At 38.1% G+C, this 12,810-nt stretch overlaps 1 pseudogene; it reads right to left on the reverse strand.

Moving 5' to 3' along the window:
- Nucleotides 1–12,241: 12,241 nt before the first annotated feature.
- Nucleotides 12,242–12,505, reverse strand: LOC112916528 (acyl-CoA-binding protein pseudogene; annotated as a pseudogene).
- Nucleotides 12,506–12,810: the final 305 nt, after the last annotated feature.

The following is a 12,810-nucleotide window of genomic DNA, read 5'->3' on the forward strand; positions in this document are numbered from 1 at the left end:
CCGCTTTCTCTTAGTTTCTTTCCTTTCCCTCTTGTTTCCTACCTCTTTCACTACCTCCTATTCTCTAGGGAAATGGAATCCTGGCTACAAGGCAGCCCTGTCCTCTAATTGTCAGGGTACCCAAACAGACACCACAGTTTCTTAGTGACACTTATGGTCCTGGAAGGCAGAAGTAGATTTTGTTCAAAGTATATCCTGTTAGGACTGAGTCAAGTTATGTGTAAAAGAGCTCTTCAGAACACAGGAGTCCAGGTACACAGCTTAGAGAAATAGGGACGGAGAGCAGAAAGCTTTGGGCAATTCACCTTGGAGCGGGCAAGTGGGAGCTTGTCTGGAGAAGTCCCTAGGCAGCTACAAATCCCTACTGCATACAAACTTTCTCAGCTTGCTTCTTCAAGGGCAGGCAGGGAGCATTTAAAGAGTCTGAACCAGCAGGCATCTAATATAGCATTATTACGTCTCCACCACTATCACTGACCGTTCCCAGCCAGTACTCACAGAGCACCTAAAGCAGAAATAGCTACTGAACCAAACTCAAAGATTGATTGATTCTGTGGTGCCCACTGGAGCCATTGTTTATGACATTTCTATCCAGCTCCATGGAAGCATTGACTTGTATGTTTAGTTCTACAACCCATCCATCGAAGGACATTTCCCAAGGGTAGTGGGGGTGAGGAACCTCCCCCAACTCTCTCAGGTTTTCCTCTCCCCTGCTTTTGTGCTCAAGCATCTGTGTAATCTTTATAGGGCTTACACAAAAAGCAGGCAGAGCCAAAGTGTCCATTTTTGAGGTCAACAGAATATAGTAGTGCTCTCAGGCTTGATTTGGAGCCATTCTTGCCTTCCTGATATATTTTTTTTTATTAGTTGCCTGTTGTGGCCTCTGAGCCAGGGCAGTGAGCTTTGGGGGTTTATTTGTATTTGCACAATAGATAGCATTTTTTTCCTCTGCTTTAAATAAGGGTGATTATCTTACCACCTATCTTATCCATCTGTCTATTCATTATTCAATTCCCATTTATTCATTTATTCATGCATTCACACATTTATTAAACACACTTTATTTTATTTTTAAAAAATATTTTATATTTTTAAAGATTTTATTTATTTATTCATGAGAGACACACACAGAGAGAGGCAGAGACACAGGCAGAGGGAGAAGCAGGCCCCATGCAGGGAGCCCGATGTGGGACTCGATCCTGGGACTCCAGGACTCCAAAAAAAAGGCCCTAGGCTGAAGGCAGCGATAAACTGTTGGGCCACCCGGGCTGCCCCATTAAACACACTTTAAATGCCATGCCCATCCCAAGGACCACGAAGGGACTAAAAATATTGCTTACCAACAGGAGGCAAGACCTGAAGAAATGTAGAATCAACTCTTACTGGAATCTGGAGCAGGAAAATAACCTATGTGGCTGCAGGCAAGAAGAAGTGGATTCTAATAAATTTCCTACTGAACAGCCAGTCTAAATGAATATGCTTTCTTTAGATGGTAAGGATTGGACCAGAAATCAAGAGTTCTGGATTTCAAGTCAAATTTTGAACTCCTTGGAGGAAAAATTTGCATATATGCAGAGTCATGGTGGTAATTAGAGTATTAGGCCCCATTTTGAAACACTGTAATCGGGTCTGATTCTAAATTTCATTTCCTGAAGGATTTACTCGTATCATTTCAAGAGGCTTTAGTCCTTTTAATTGCAAACCCATTTAAAGCCTGAATACTGGATACTGTTCTCTGCCTAGGCCTTGGCTGCTGTTGAATAAAATGAAGGAATTTCCACAGTTGCGTACCTTGGACACTAGAGGGCAGTGTTTTACTTTTTTAAAGATTTACTGTCCAGCTGTACAAAATGCTGAGCTGTAGCTGGAGGGCTTTGTGGGCGTGGAAAAGCTTCAGAAATTTGCAGTGAAACCCACCCCTGACTGATCTTCAAAGAGCAGAAGAAATGATTCCATGTGACTCACCGATCCTTAGGCAGAGAATTTGACTAAGCTGTTTGTCTTCATGGTTGAGAAGCTTTCAGGATACTTAGATTTAAACATGTCACTTACAGAGCCCCTCATGAAGATTTGCTTTTTTTTTTTTTCCCCTTTTCCCCCCTTTTTTGAGAGAGAGAAAGAGAGAAAGAGCGAGGAGGAGGAGCAGAGGAAGAGAGAGCATCTTAAGCAGGCTCCATGCCCAACATGGGGCTTGAACTCATGATCCTGAGATCATGACCTAGGCCTAAATCAAGAGTTCAACACTTAACTGACCCAGCCTCCCAGATGCCCCAAATTTGCTTTTAAGTACATTTTTTTTTTTTTTTTTTTTTTGCACTTTTCTCTGGCCTACGTTATCACCTTCTGGGGTAGAGGCACTTCGAACATGCTGCACACACAAATGTGTGTATATCACAAAATCTTTTGGCAACAATAGGTCCCATTTCCCTTTCACCAGGACTTGCCTGTGGACCCCTACTCCAGCCTTCTCTGTCCATCTTAGTGTATTTGCCTACTTTCTGTTTACCCTTTCTTCTTTCTTTCTTTCTTCTTTCTTTCTTTCTTTCTTTCTTTCTTTCTCTTACTTTCTTCTTTCTTTTTCTTTCTTTCTTTCTTTCTTTCTTTCTTTCTTTCTTTCTTTCTTCTTTCTTTTTAAAGATTTTATTTATTATTCATGAGACACAGAGAGAGACAGAGGCAGAGACACAGGCAGAGGGAGAAGCAGGCTCCATGCAGGGAGCCCGATCCAGGACTTGACCCCGGGTCTCCAGGATCAGGCCCTGGGCTGAAGGCGGCGCTAAACTGCTGAGCCACTCGGGCTGCCCATTTATTTCTGTAGTTTCTCATTTGTTTCTGTAGCTTCTCATTTAGTATACTTTCATGGATGTTTGTGTATGTTATCTCTGCAATTAGAATGCAAACTTTCCGGGGTGCTTTGGTAGCTCAGTCGGTTAATCATCTGCCTTTGGCTCAGATCCCAGGGTCCTGGGATGGAGCCCTACAGCTGCCTCTGCTCAGCAGGGAGCCTGCTTCTCTCCCTCTCCCTCTGCCTGTTGCTCTCCCTGCTTGTGTTTTCTCTCTGTCAAATAAATAAAAATAAAATCTTAAAAGAATGTAAACTGACAACAGGAGATGTGTTTTACATTTTTCTTTCATACCCTCCGGTGCTCACGATAGGACATGGAAGAGATGTTCAATGGAACCTTTCTGAATTAAATGAAGTGAGAGGTAATACCAGCAGGACAAGCACGGATTTAGTGGTAAATTGCCTGAAGGGCATCTTTGGTAAAAATTTTATATCTGCGTATGTAGAACCCTGATTTCCATTCCTAGAACCTGTTCTTGCCACTCTATATCACTATTCCAATTTTCCTGTTTTGTGTCTTGTTTTATCAGGACCCAAATGAGGGCACTAATAGGGAAACCAGTCCTGAAACATACCTGCATGATTTCCTGTAAATTACTAGATACACTGTCCTCTTGTCTACTTCCATTGCCCTTACAAATAGCCAGTCCTAATGATGGTAATTTCTTGGCTAAAATTTCTGGAAAGTTCACAAGGGAGATATTTCAGGTGACATTGTTTCTAGAAACCCAAAGCTTTCAGAGGAAACCCATGAGAAGGAAAATGGATATATTTTTCTCTTTCCTGAATCTCTTAACCTCTTACTATTGTCATTAAACACCTCATTTAACTTGATACTGTACTTTGATATTCTAATACAGCCCCTTTGATGGAATCATGGAGGGGTATGTTGGATGGCTTGTGGGGAGAATGGAAGGGAAAGCAGAGACTAGTTAAATGATTGCTATTGAATTTTCCCATGTAAGATCTGAGAGCCTAACCAAGGAGAGAGGGAAGAATGGAGGTATATTAAGAGAGCAAAATGTCAGGATCTAGTGATCAATTGGAGGGAAAAGAATAGGATCATTTCCAGGGAAAAGGAGGGAAGAGAGTAGGATCATTTCCAGAATCTTGAATGGTTTAAGGTGTCATTATGAGTACAGGAAACAGAAGAGGAACAACAGATTCAGGGCCAAGTGGAAGAGTCTGGGTTTATCATGAGCTGTCTGTAAGACATCCAAGTCATATTGAGAGGATCTAAGAGATCAGAATGTGGAGTATGGAGAGAGATCTGGGGCAGAGATTTGGAGCTGGGACCCATCTAAGCTTGATGATAGAAGCTCTAAGTGGGTTTGAAATGGCTCACATTAAATGACTGATAATGAAATTGGGGAAAAATATTTATAGGGTAAGAAGAGGAAGACGAGCCAGAAAAGCAAACTGTCCAGGACTGTGGTTATGGACGCCAAAGGAGAATATAGATTCAAGAAGAAGGCATGGCCGAAAGAGCTTAGTTAGCAGTAGGTCTGAAAGGAAAGGTAAGACTTGGAATTATGCAACTAGAAGGTCAGGTTCCAAAGAGCCATACAACATGGTTTATAGTGAGCTGAGAATAAACATGCTTTGGGATTCCCCACGGAGCCAGGTACAGTGTTAAGCATGTGGGACGTACACAATGGATGTTCTACTTGTTGAGCTGAGTTTTGCAAGAGTGACCATAAAACACCTTACTTATTCTTAAATAGGGAGGGGAAGAAGGATATGCTCCCCAGAATGGGGGAAAACTTTTCAAACTTCAGAGAATCCGGATCCTCACTCCTTCTGATTCAGACTTCTACAAACCCCCATAATTCCTTCTCTCAGTTGATAATCATTTCATGTAGTTAGAGATGATATGGAGGGGGAGGTTTTGAACTGTGACTATTACGGACATGGGGAAAGATGAGATGGGAACCACAAGGACATGGCTATATAAAGGGTTAATTGTATACATGTTTTAATCATGTCAATTTTTGTGTGCATGCCTTAGGTCTTTTATATAAATTAGTGTGTTCGTGGCAAATAAATATGTGGTACTCACTTTCAAAATAGTTTGGTGTTTCTTATGTGCCCCATTGTACCATAATTCAACACATAGCTCTTTGCTAAGAGAGATGGAAAATAGCATGCATCCATGGTTGGATTCATTAAATACATATTGAGCACTAATGAAGTACCAATTAGACATTGTGATTCATTTAAAAAAAATAAGCCAGTCTCATAAATAAATAAGAGACTACTTGGCTTGCCTGGAAGACTTGTTCCCTCCTTTTATAAGGCTGACTTCTCAACCCTAGTATATGAAATGTCGTTTTCCCAGAGAGGCCTTTCCTGACTACTTAAATGAACCCCCTCCTCATTATTCTATTTCATTGCATCCTGCTCACAGTTTCTAATTGTGTACACACACCTATTTCTTTACTTGATTGGTGTCTATCATGAACTCTTTGAAAGCTAGCATCAAATCGGTTTTGCAACATGTTCAGAAGGTAGGGGAGTACCTACTGAGAAGTAAGAGGCATTTAATAAATAATTGTTGAGTAGATGTATATATTTCTTGTTCTATATGTAAAAACAGTGTGTTTTGTAAATCAGTTCGACTCTTAGTATTATTTTTGTTAAATAAATATCATGATGCCATATCCATTAGCAACTAGACCCCTAGTGACAACCAAATCATTTGTCAAAACTGATTAATAAAAAAAAGTGATTCATTAATGAGATATTGGATTTAGTAAGGTTAGATTTAGTAGGTAAGATTTTCAGGTAAAATGTTTGAATATTTGAATTCTTTTTTTTTTTTTTTTAAGATTTTTATCTATTTATTTGATAGAAAGAGAGAGAGCTAGAGAGAAAGTATGGTGAGAGGAGGGAGTGAGAGGAGGGGGTGGGAGGAGGGAGAAGCAGCATCCCTGTTGAGCCTGATGGGTGGGCCCCAGGATCATCAGGATCATGACCGGAGCCAAAGGCAGACACTTAACCGACTGAGCCACCCAGGAGCCTAAAATATTTGAATTTGAAGGTATAATGTGCCAACAAAATTAAGCTTTATGAAGGGCTGATATTTCTCAGTTTCCAACAGATGTTTACAGCTGGGTGGCTGGTATCTTTTCTGACTGGGCTGGTGTCAGAAGGCTGATTGTTCAGTTTTTATTTGTATCACTATAAATACTACTACAATAAACATCACTATAGAAATACCACTACAATGATGCTATCTTTTGTCAACTACATTAAAAATAGGATTTCTGGTTCAAAAGCATGTGAAGTTTTACATTTAATAGATAACTTATTATTTCTTCCTAAAATGTCTGTGGTAATTTAAACTCTCAGTTTTGATGTGAATAGTATCTATTTCCCTGCATCCTTGCCAGCACTGGGGTTACTTTTTTTAAATTATTGCTAATCTGAAGGTCATATGCTTTTTTACTTATATTGGTATATGTGCTGTTATATATTCCAATTATGAACAATACTCTTAGTACCAATAGAAAGTCTACTTTATCATCACATTTAAGTCACTTTTAACATAGTGTTGAATTGACTTGTTATTGCCTCATTTATAATTTTGCATCCAAATTTAGAAGAGACCTTGATCTACACATTTAAAAACTATTTTATCAGGATTTAAAAATTTGGATTATCATATCTTCATAAAATAATTCAGAGGAACTCACTATCTCTGTTGCATGGAATAGTTTAACAAGCAGATTACCTGATTTTAAGATTTCAAAATGCAATTTATTTTAATATAATTGTGTTAATGCGCTAAAAAAATGTGAAGGGATATTACATTTGCTAGAATTGAAATTTTTTTCAAATTTCACTCTGCCCTGAAAACACATATAGGGCATAATTGAAAAGGGGCACGTTTATTTTTCCTCAGAAAGCGCTAAGCCTTAGACCATTTTCTCAAAGCAATTTTGTAGGAAACATGAATGAGAACTACCCACATAAAGACAGTTCACACCACCATAATTTTCTTTACAGAAACAAAATCTTTAAAACGAACCAAGGAAATAAAAGGGAAAGTTTTAGGTGGTTTGAATACGAGGCTACATCCATACATATTTCATAATAAGCACAGAGTTGCAGAGAGTAGTACCTCATTTGGGATTAGAGTAGAGAGTGGTTGTGGCTCCTAGTTAGATCCATTCTACTGAGCTTAAGAGTTATTTATTTATTCATTTATGAAATATCCACATCACCAACCACAAGAAATGACCTGCTCATTCTCCAAGTTCATAGCATTTGTCAACATAAATGTATGCTTTGAATCCTTTCCCCTAGTCATCCAGTTGGATTTCAATTCCATTTCTTCTACTTTCTGTTTAATTGAAAATTAATTACCTTACAGGCAAGTCCCAGGACTCCCATCCAGAATATGTTGCCTTGTTTATTTCTTTCTTTGCCTTGACCAATTAAAACTTCTGGAATCCACTGAGATTTTTATATGATGAAGTTGATCATTTTGCATAATTCAGGAGCAAAGTCTATTGGTAACAACTGTTTAACTGTAATTTCAAAACCATCTCCTGTAGAGTCACAATCATTCTGTAAGAGTATTACAGTTCTAATAACAAATGTTTGGATTGATAGTGTCGATCTCCTTAATATCATACAGCAAATAATTTTGTGAAGTAAAGACATTAATGTAGTCTAAAAAGCAATGTAAAGCCTGAACAATCAGCATAAGGGAAAGTGACCTATTCCATGTAGAGTCTACATAATTGCTCTGAAGCAGCAAATCCCAACAGAATGTGCATGGATATGCTTTTGAGAAAAATTTATGAACAAGGAATAAGGAAGGAGTTTGTGCATCTTAGCTTCTCAGAAAGAAAAGATCATGTATCCTCATGTATCTTACTTTGTTTAGACAAGTGATAAAATTAATTATGTAGAATTACAGAGACTAGCAGAGTTCTTGAACACTATTCATGCCCCTATTTTTGAGTTTTTTGAAATTGGAAATACTGGAAATTAAGCTTTTAATCAGAGAGATATATGAAAATATGCTTGCTGTAGATCATGAGCACAAAATGAGAAACAAAAGAGGTGCAGATATGGGAGGCGTAAGAGGAATGTGGAAGTGCTAGTGAGTTTCAGAGAAAAAATGGACATTTTATGTAGACACTGGTCTAAGCATAGAAAAAAATTCTGGAAGAATACATAAGAAACTTTTTTTTTTAATATTTTTTTCTTAATTTTTATTTATTTATGGTAGTCACAGAGAGAGAGAGAGAGGCAGAAACATAGGCAGAGGGAGAAGCGGGCAGAGGAAGCACCAGGAGCCCGACGTGGGATTCGATCCCGGGTCTCCCAGGATCGCGCCCTGGGCCAAAGGCAGGCGCCAAACCGCTGCGCCACCCAGGGATCCCAATACATAAGAAACTTTTAATTGTAGTTCTTTTTAAGAGAGGAAATCACCTTTCATATTAAAGCTTTCTATGCTGAATTAAAAAAGAAAAAAGAGAAGACATTTTAGGAGCAAGCTTAACATTCCAAAGGAAGAAAATTTGTAATTATTGAAACAAAAATTACTAGGTTCCAAAAAATTTTTCTGTCTCCCGAAAGGCATTAAAAATGCTGAGACACTTCTAAAAACTGTCTTTTCCCCTATTACTATTCAGTATATAATCTTATATTTAATTATTAAACATGCCTGTAGGTAAGTTTTCTGTTGTTGAGAGTGAACCAGGATATTACTGAGATCAACTAAATTTTCTTAATTTTAACTTTAACATGGAGGTAAAACATTCTGAGGGTTCATTTGTGTTGCAGAGAGGGACCCAGCTTTCATCATAATTATTATTTCTATTTTTATATTATTTATATCCTATTAACCAAATTGACAGCATTCTGTATTAATGAATAGCTTTTTCCACACTTGACTGCCTAAGATGCTTTCACGTTTCTATAGTTCTCTTATGATATTTATAAAACTGCATGCATATTCAGTAAGAAATTATATAAACTGCATAAACCAACACCATTAATTGCACACTGTTGAACTTAGCTTCTTTTGAAGGTTTTGTGTTTTGATCAGGACTGTGGAGGTGCTTAAAAAAAAGGATTCAAAAAAAAAACTACAAATAGGGAAAGATTGAGGCTTGCTAATATGGAACCCATTCGAGTTGCTTAAAAAAGAAAAGTATGTAGGAAGAGCCTATAATTTTCACTACTATCTTTGGGCTTGGAAGAATGCCCAGGTTGGTGACAAAGGGAACTTTGGGGGAAGACTCTAAATCTACCACACTGTAAGAGAGAAAATGGAAAATCAGATGGATAGCTTCATTAAAAACATAAGCCACGTAAAATCTTCGAGAGTTAAAGGAATAATAGCAGGATTTCTATTGATTTTTTCCAAATTGAAATATTACTATGATTTAACAATTTAAATTATTTTGACAAGAAGCAGAGATGCAGCTGTAACCCATTAACTACAGTCTAAGTCTTTATGAATTTGCTCTTGGGGCCGGGATTCATACACTCAACTGTGACCCAACCTTGAAACCTTATTATCTTCTCTGATCTTTTATTTTATTTTTTTTAAGATTTGATTTGTTTATTCATGAGAGACACAGAGAGAGAGGCAGAGACATAGGCAGAGGGAGAAGCAGGCTCCCTGAGGGGAGCAGAATGAGGGATTCTATCCCAGCACCCCGGATCTGCCGAAGGCAGATGCTCAACCACTGAGCCATCCAGGTGCCCTATCTTCTTTGATCTTGGTCAGTTTTTTGAAGTACTATTTCTCCTGCATCCGTCCCTTCTTTTTTCAGGTGGTATTTTATGATCTCTAGAACACTGCTTCTCATACTTTAAAGTACACCTAAATTTCCTGAAGATTTTATTAAAATGCAGGCTCTGACCCCATAGGCCTGAGAGTTTGCAATGTAACAAGTTCCCCATGATGCCGATGCTGTGGGCTTGAAGCCTGGACTTTGACTAGGAAGAGACTCTAGAATGCTGCAACATCCCCCCGAATGATTATCATTAGATTGATCTTTCTATAACACTATTTTAAAAAAAGTCTTCCTTTGCTGGAAAACATTCAGGGATCTACCAAATCTAGTGTAAAGCCCAAATCAAGTCATTGACCACCTTCATGATTTTGAAATAACTCTCTAACTTTATTTTCCACAACTCCTTTAAAGGAAAATCTGAGTTTTAGTCAAACTAATCAAATATCCTCTCTCTGATGAAGTTTCAGTTCCACTCAAGAGGTGGACCCAGTAGGACTCCTGGCTCTTCCCCTCTCCATTTTCCAAATCTATCCCAGAAGAAGGAGAGAAAAACAAACTTTAGGCAAGCCCTGAGTTGAGGGATGGGGGAGAAGTTGCTGTTTTGAACTCACACAGGATGGTAGCTCTGGCCTCTGCAGGAGGCCACTCAGCCTGGTTGTAGGAGGCTAAAATAGAAACTTTTCCCTTGATTTCCTTTGGGATTTGCAATGCCAGGCCCTGTGCCTGCAGTGACTGAAAGCTGCTCGGGTATCCCCAGCAGAACAAGGGGGAGTGTAGGTACCTGGTGCTTGTGGGCAGCTGACCTCAGGCCCCTCCATACTTTTCCCTTCCCCAAGCCTTGGGGCTGGGAAAGGACAATCTCGCGTTTGTGGCCATGAGGAATTTAGCTGTGCTTTTCTGGTATCCTCTTCATTAGGTTTAATTAGCAATGTTCTACTTGCTTTATAAAAAATGTTTGGAAGTATTCTTTCCTTTTCTATGTTCTGGAATGCTTTAAGAATAATTAGAATCATCTGGTGTTTAGAAGTTTTGTAGAATTCTCTTGTGAAGCCATCTGGGCCTGTTGCCTTTTTAAGGGGGGTAGGATTTTGATAATTTTTCTTTATTTTTTCCTATGGAAATTAGTCTACTTAAGCCACCTATTTTGAGTGGTATCAGTTTTGATCAATTAAACTTACTGGAAAATTGCTATTTCATCTCTGTATTATTTTCATAGAGTTGTATAAAATAGTGTTTTCTGTGTTTTAATTCATTATTTTACAAGGATTATTTATTATTGTGCATATTTATGCTTCTCCCTTTTCCCCCTGAATAAGTCACCAAATGATTTCTACCCCCCAGGAACCAGCATTTTAATTTATTAATTCTAATATTTTTCTAATAATTAATTTCTCCTTTTTTTCTTTTTTGCCATTTCCTTTCTTGTGCTTTACAATGTTTATATGTTTGTTTTTTCACAGGATTTCAGGTTGGGGTTTTAATTCATTTATTGTTATTCTTTCATTTTTATTGATGTTAAGCGCTTAAGGCTATGAATTTCTCTTTAATCACAGCTTTAATGATATCCCATACAGTCTGTTTTTATTACCATTATTTTTAAAAGAAATACTAAAATTTAATTTAGCATTTTCCTTTTACTGAAGAGTTGTTCAGTAGAAAGTTTACATTTTCAGCTGGAAAAGACACTTTAGAAATTAACTTCTTGTTAATTTCTATTAATATTGTGCTCTGATCAGAGAATGCTATTTGAATTATTTCTATATTATGAAAATGAGGATTTCTATGTGATATAATATATGCTAAGTTTATGTGAATGTTCCATATGCCATTGAGAAGAAGGTGTGTAAATTATTATTGATGGTAAAATTCAATATAGATTTGTAAGATCAACTTTATTCATGGTATGAGGAGTGTCTTATATCCTTCCTTGGTTTTCATCCACTTGATTTTCTTGATCTGGAAATGATATGTTAAAGTCCTATAATATTATTTTGTTTTTGACTGTTTCTCCTGACATTTCTGGGAGTTTCTGTTATATAAATGTGGTGGTTATATTCACAGTTATTTAAGAATATTATCTTTGGTATGAATTATGACCTTTATCATTTTAACATTATCTTTCCTTGTTTCATTTTATGCTTTTTGTGATGATTTATACCTTTTCCAATATCAAGATGTCAACCTTGCATTTACTTATTTAAAGTAACAAACGCACTTAAAAAAAAGATTTTATTTATTTATTTGAGAGAGAGAGAGAGAGAGAGAACAAGAAAGAATGAGGGGCAGAGGGAGAGAGAAAAAGAGAAGCACCCTTCCCAATGAGCAGGGAGCTTGATGTGGGGCTCGATTCCAGGACCCTGGATTCATGACCTGAGCCGAAGGCAGACGCCCAACTGACCAAGCCACCCAAGTCTCCCTAAAGTAACAAATACACTTTCGATCTACAGATAAAAACTACTCAGTGAAGGTCACTAACCATTTCAGTTCCTACTCTGTTAGAGCCATATCCTGTAGGGTCTTCAGGATTCTAGGTTAACAGGTTATTTTCATTATTTCAGGTCATCCACAGTATTAGGAAAACAAGACATTATGGCAGGTTAGATGAAATGCACTGCTGGCAGCCAAATCCAGCCCCTTATATTCCATACTCGTTCTTTAGATCTTCTGCTTTGTTGATGTAAGCTTTCATGGCATCTTGGGTGGAAATCCCTTTCAGCTGATTTCAGGCCTCCCACTTGGCCTTGCCTTTGAGATCCAGCAGCCCAGGCTGCTCTGTGCTTGTGTCATCCACAGTTGCTTGTTCATAATGACTGTAGGTGAATGGCATCTCATTGTCTGCTGGCTCGGTCTTGAGGTGCTTAGAGTCCTCAGCAGCTTTGTCAAACTCAGCCTCAGACATGCCCGCGGGGTTGCAAGGATTCTGGGGAACCCTGCACTTTTATTTTTTATATTTGCCTGATAAAACTTTGTCCATCTCTTTATTTTTGACATTCCTTGAACCCCTTCAGGATGTTGATAGTATATAGTAGAGTTGGGTTTTACCTTGTGAATCAGTCTGAAAATCTCTTTAATAAGTACATTTTAAAAAAGATGTTATTATTCATGACAAGCAGAGAGAAAGAGGCAGAGACACAGACAGAGGGAGAAGCAGGGTCCTCACAGGGAGACCGATATGGGACTCCATCCCTACACCCGAGATCACAC

Source organism: Vulpes vulpes, chromosome 3 (genome assembly GCF_048418805.1).
Source record: "Vulpes vulpes isolate BD-2025 chromosome 3, VulVul3, whole genome shotgun sequence".
NCBI lineage: Eukaryota > Metazoa > Chordata > Mammalia > Carnivora > Canidae > Vulpes > Vulpes vulpes.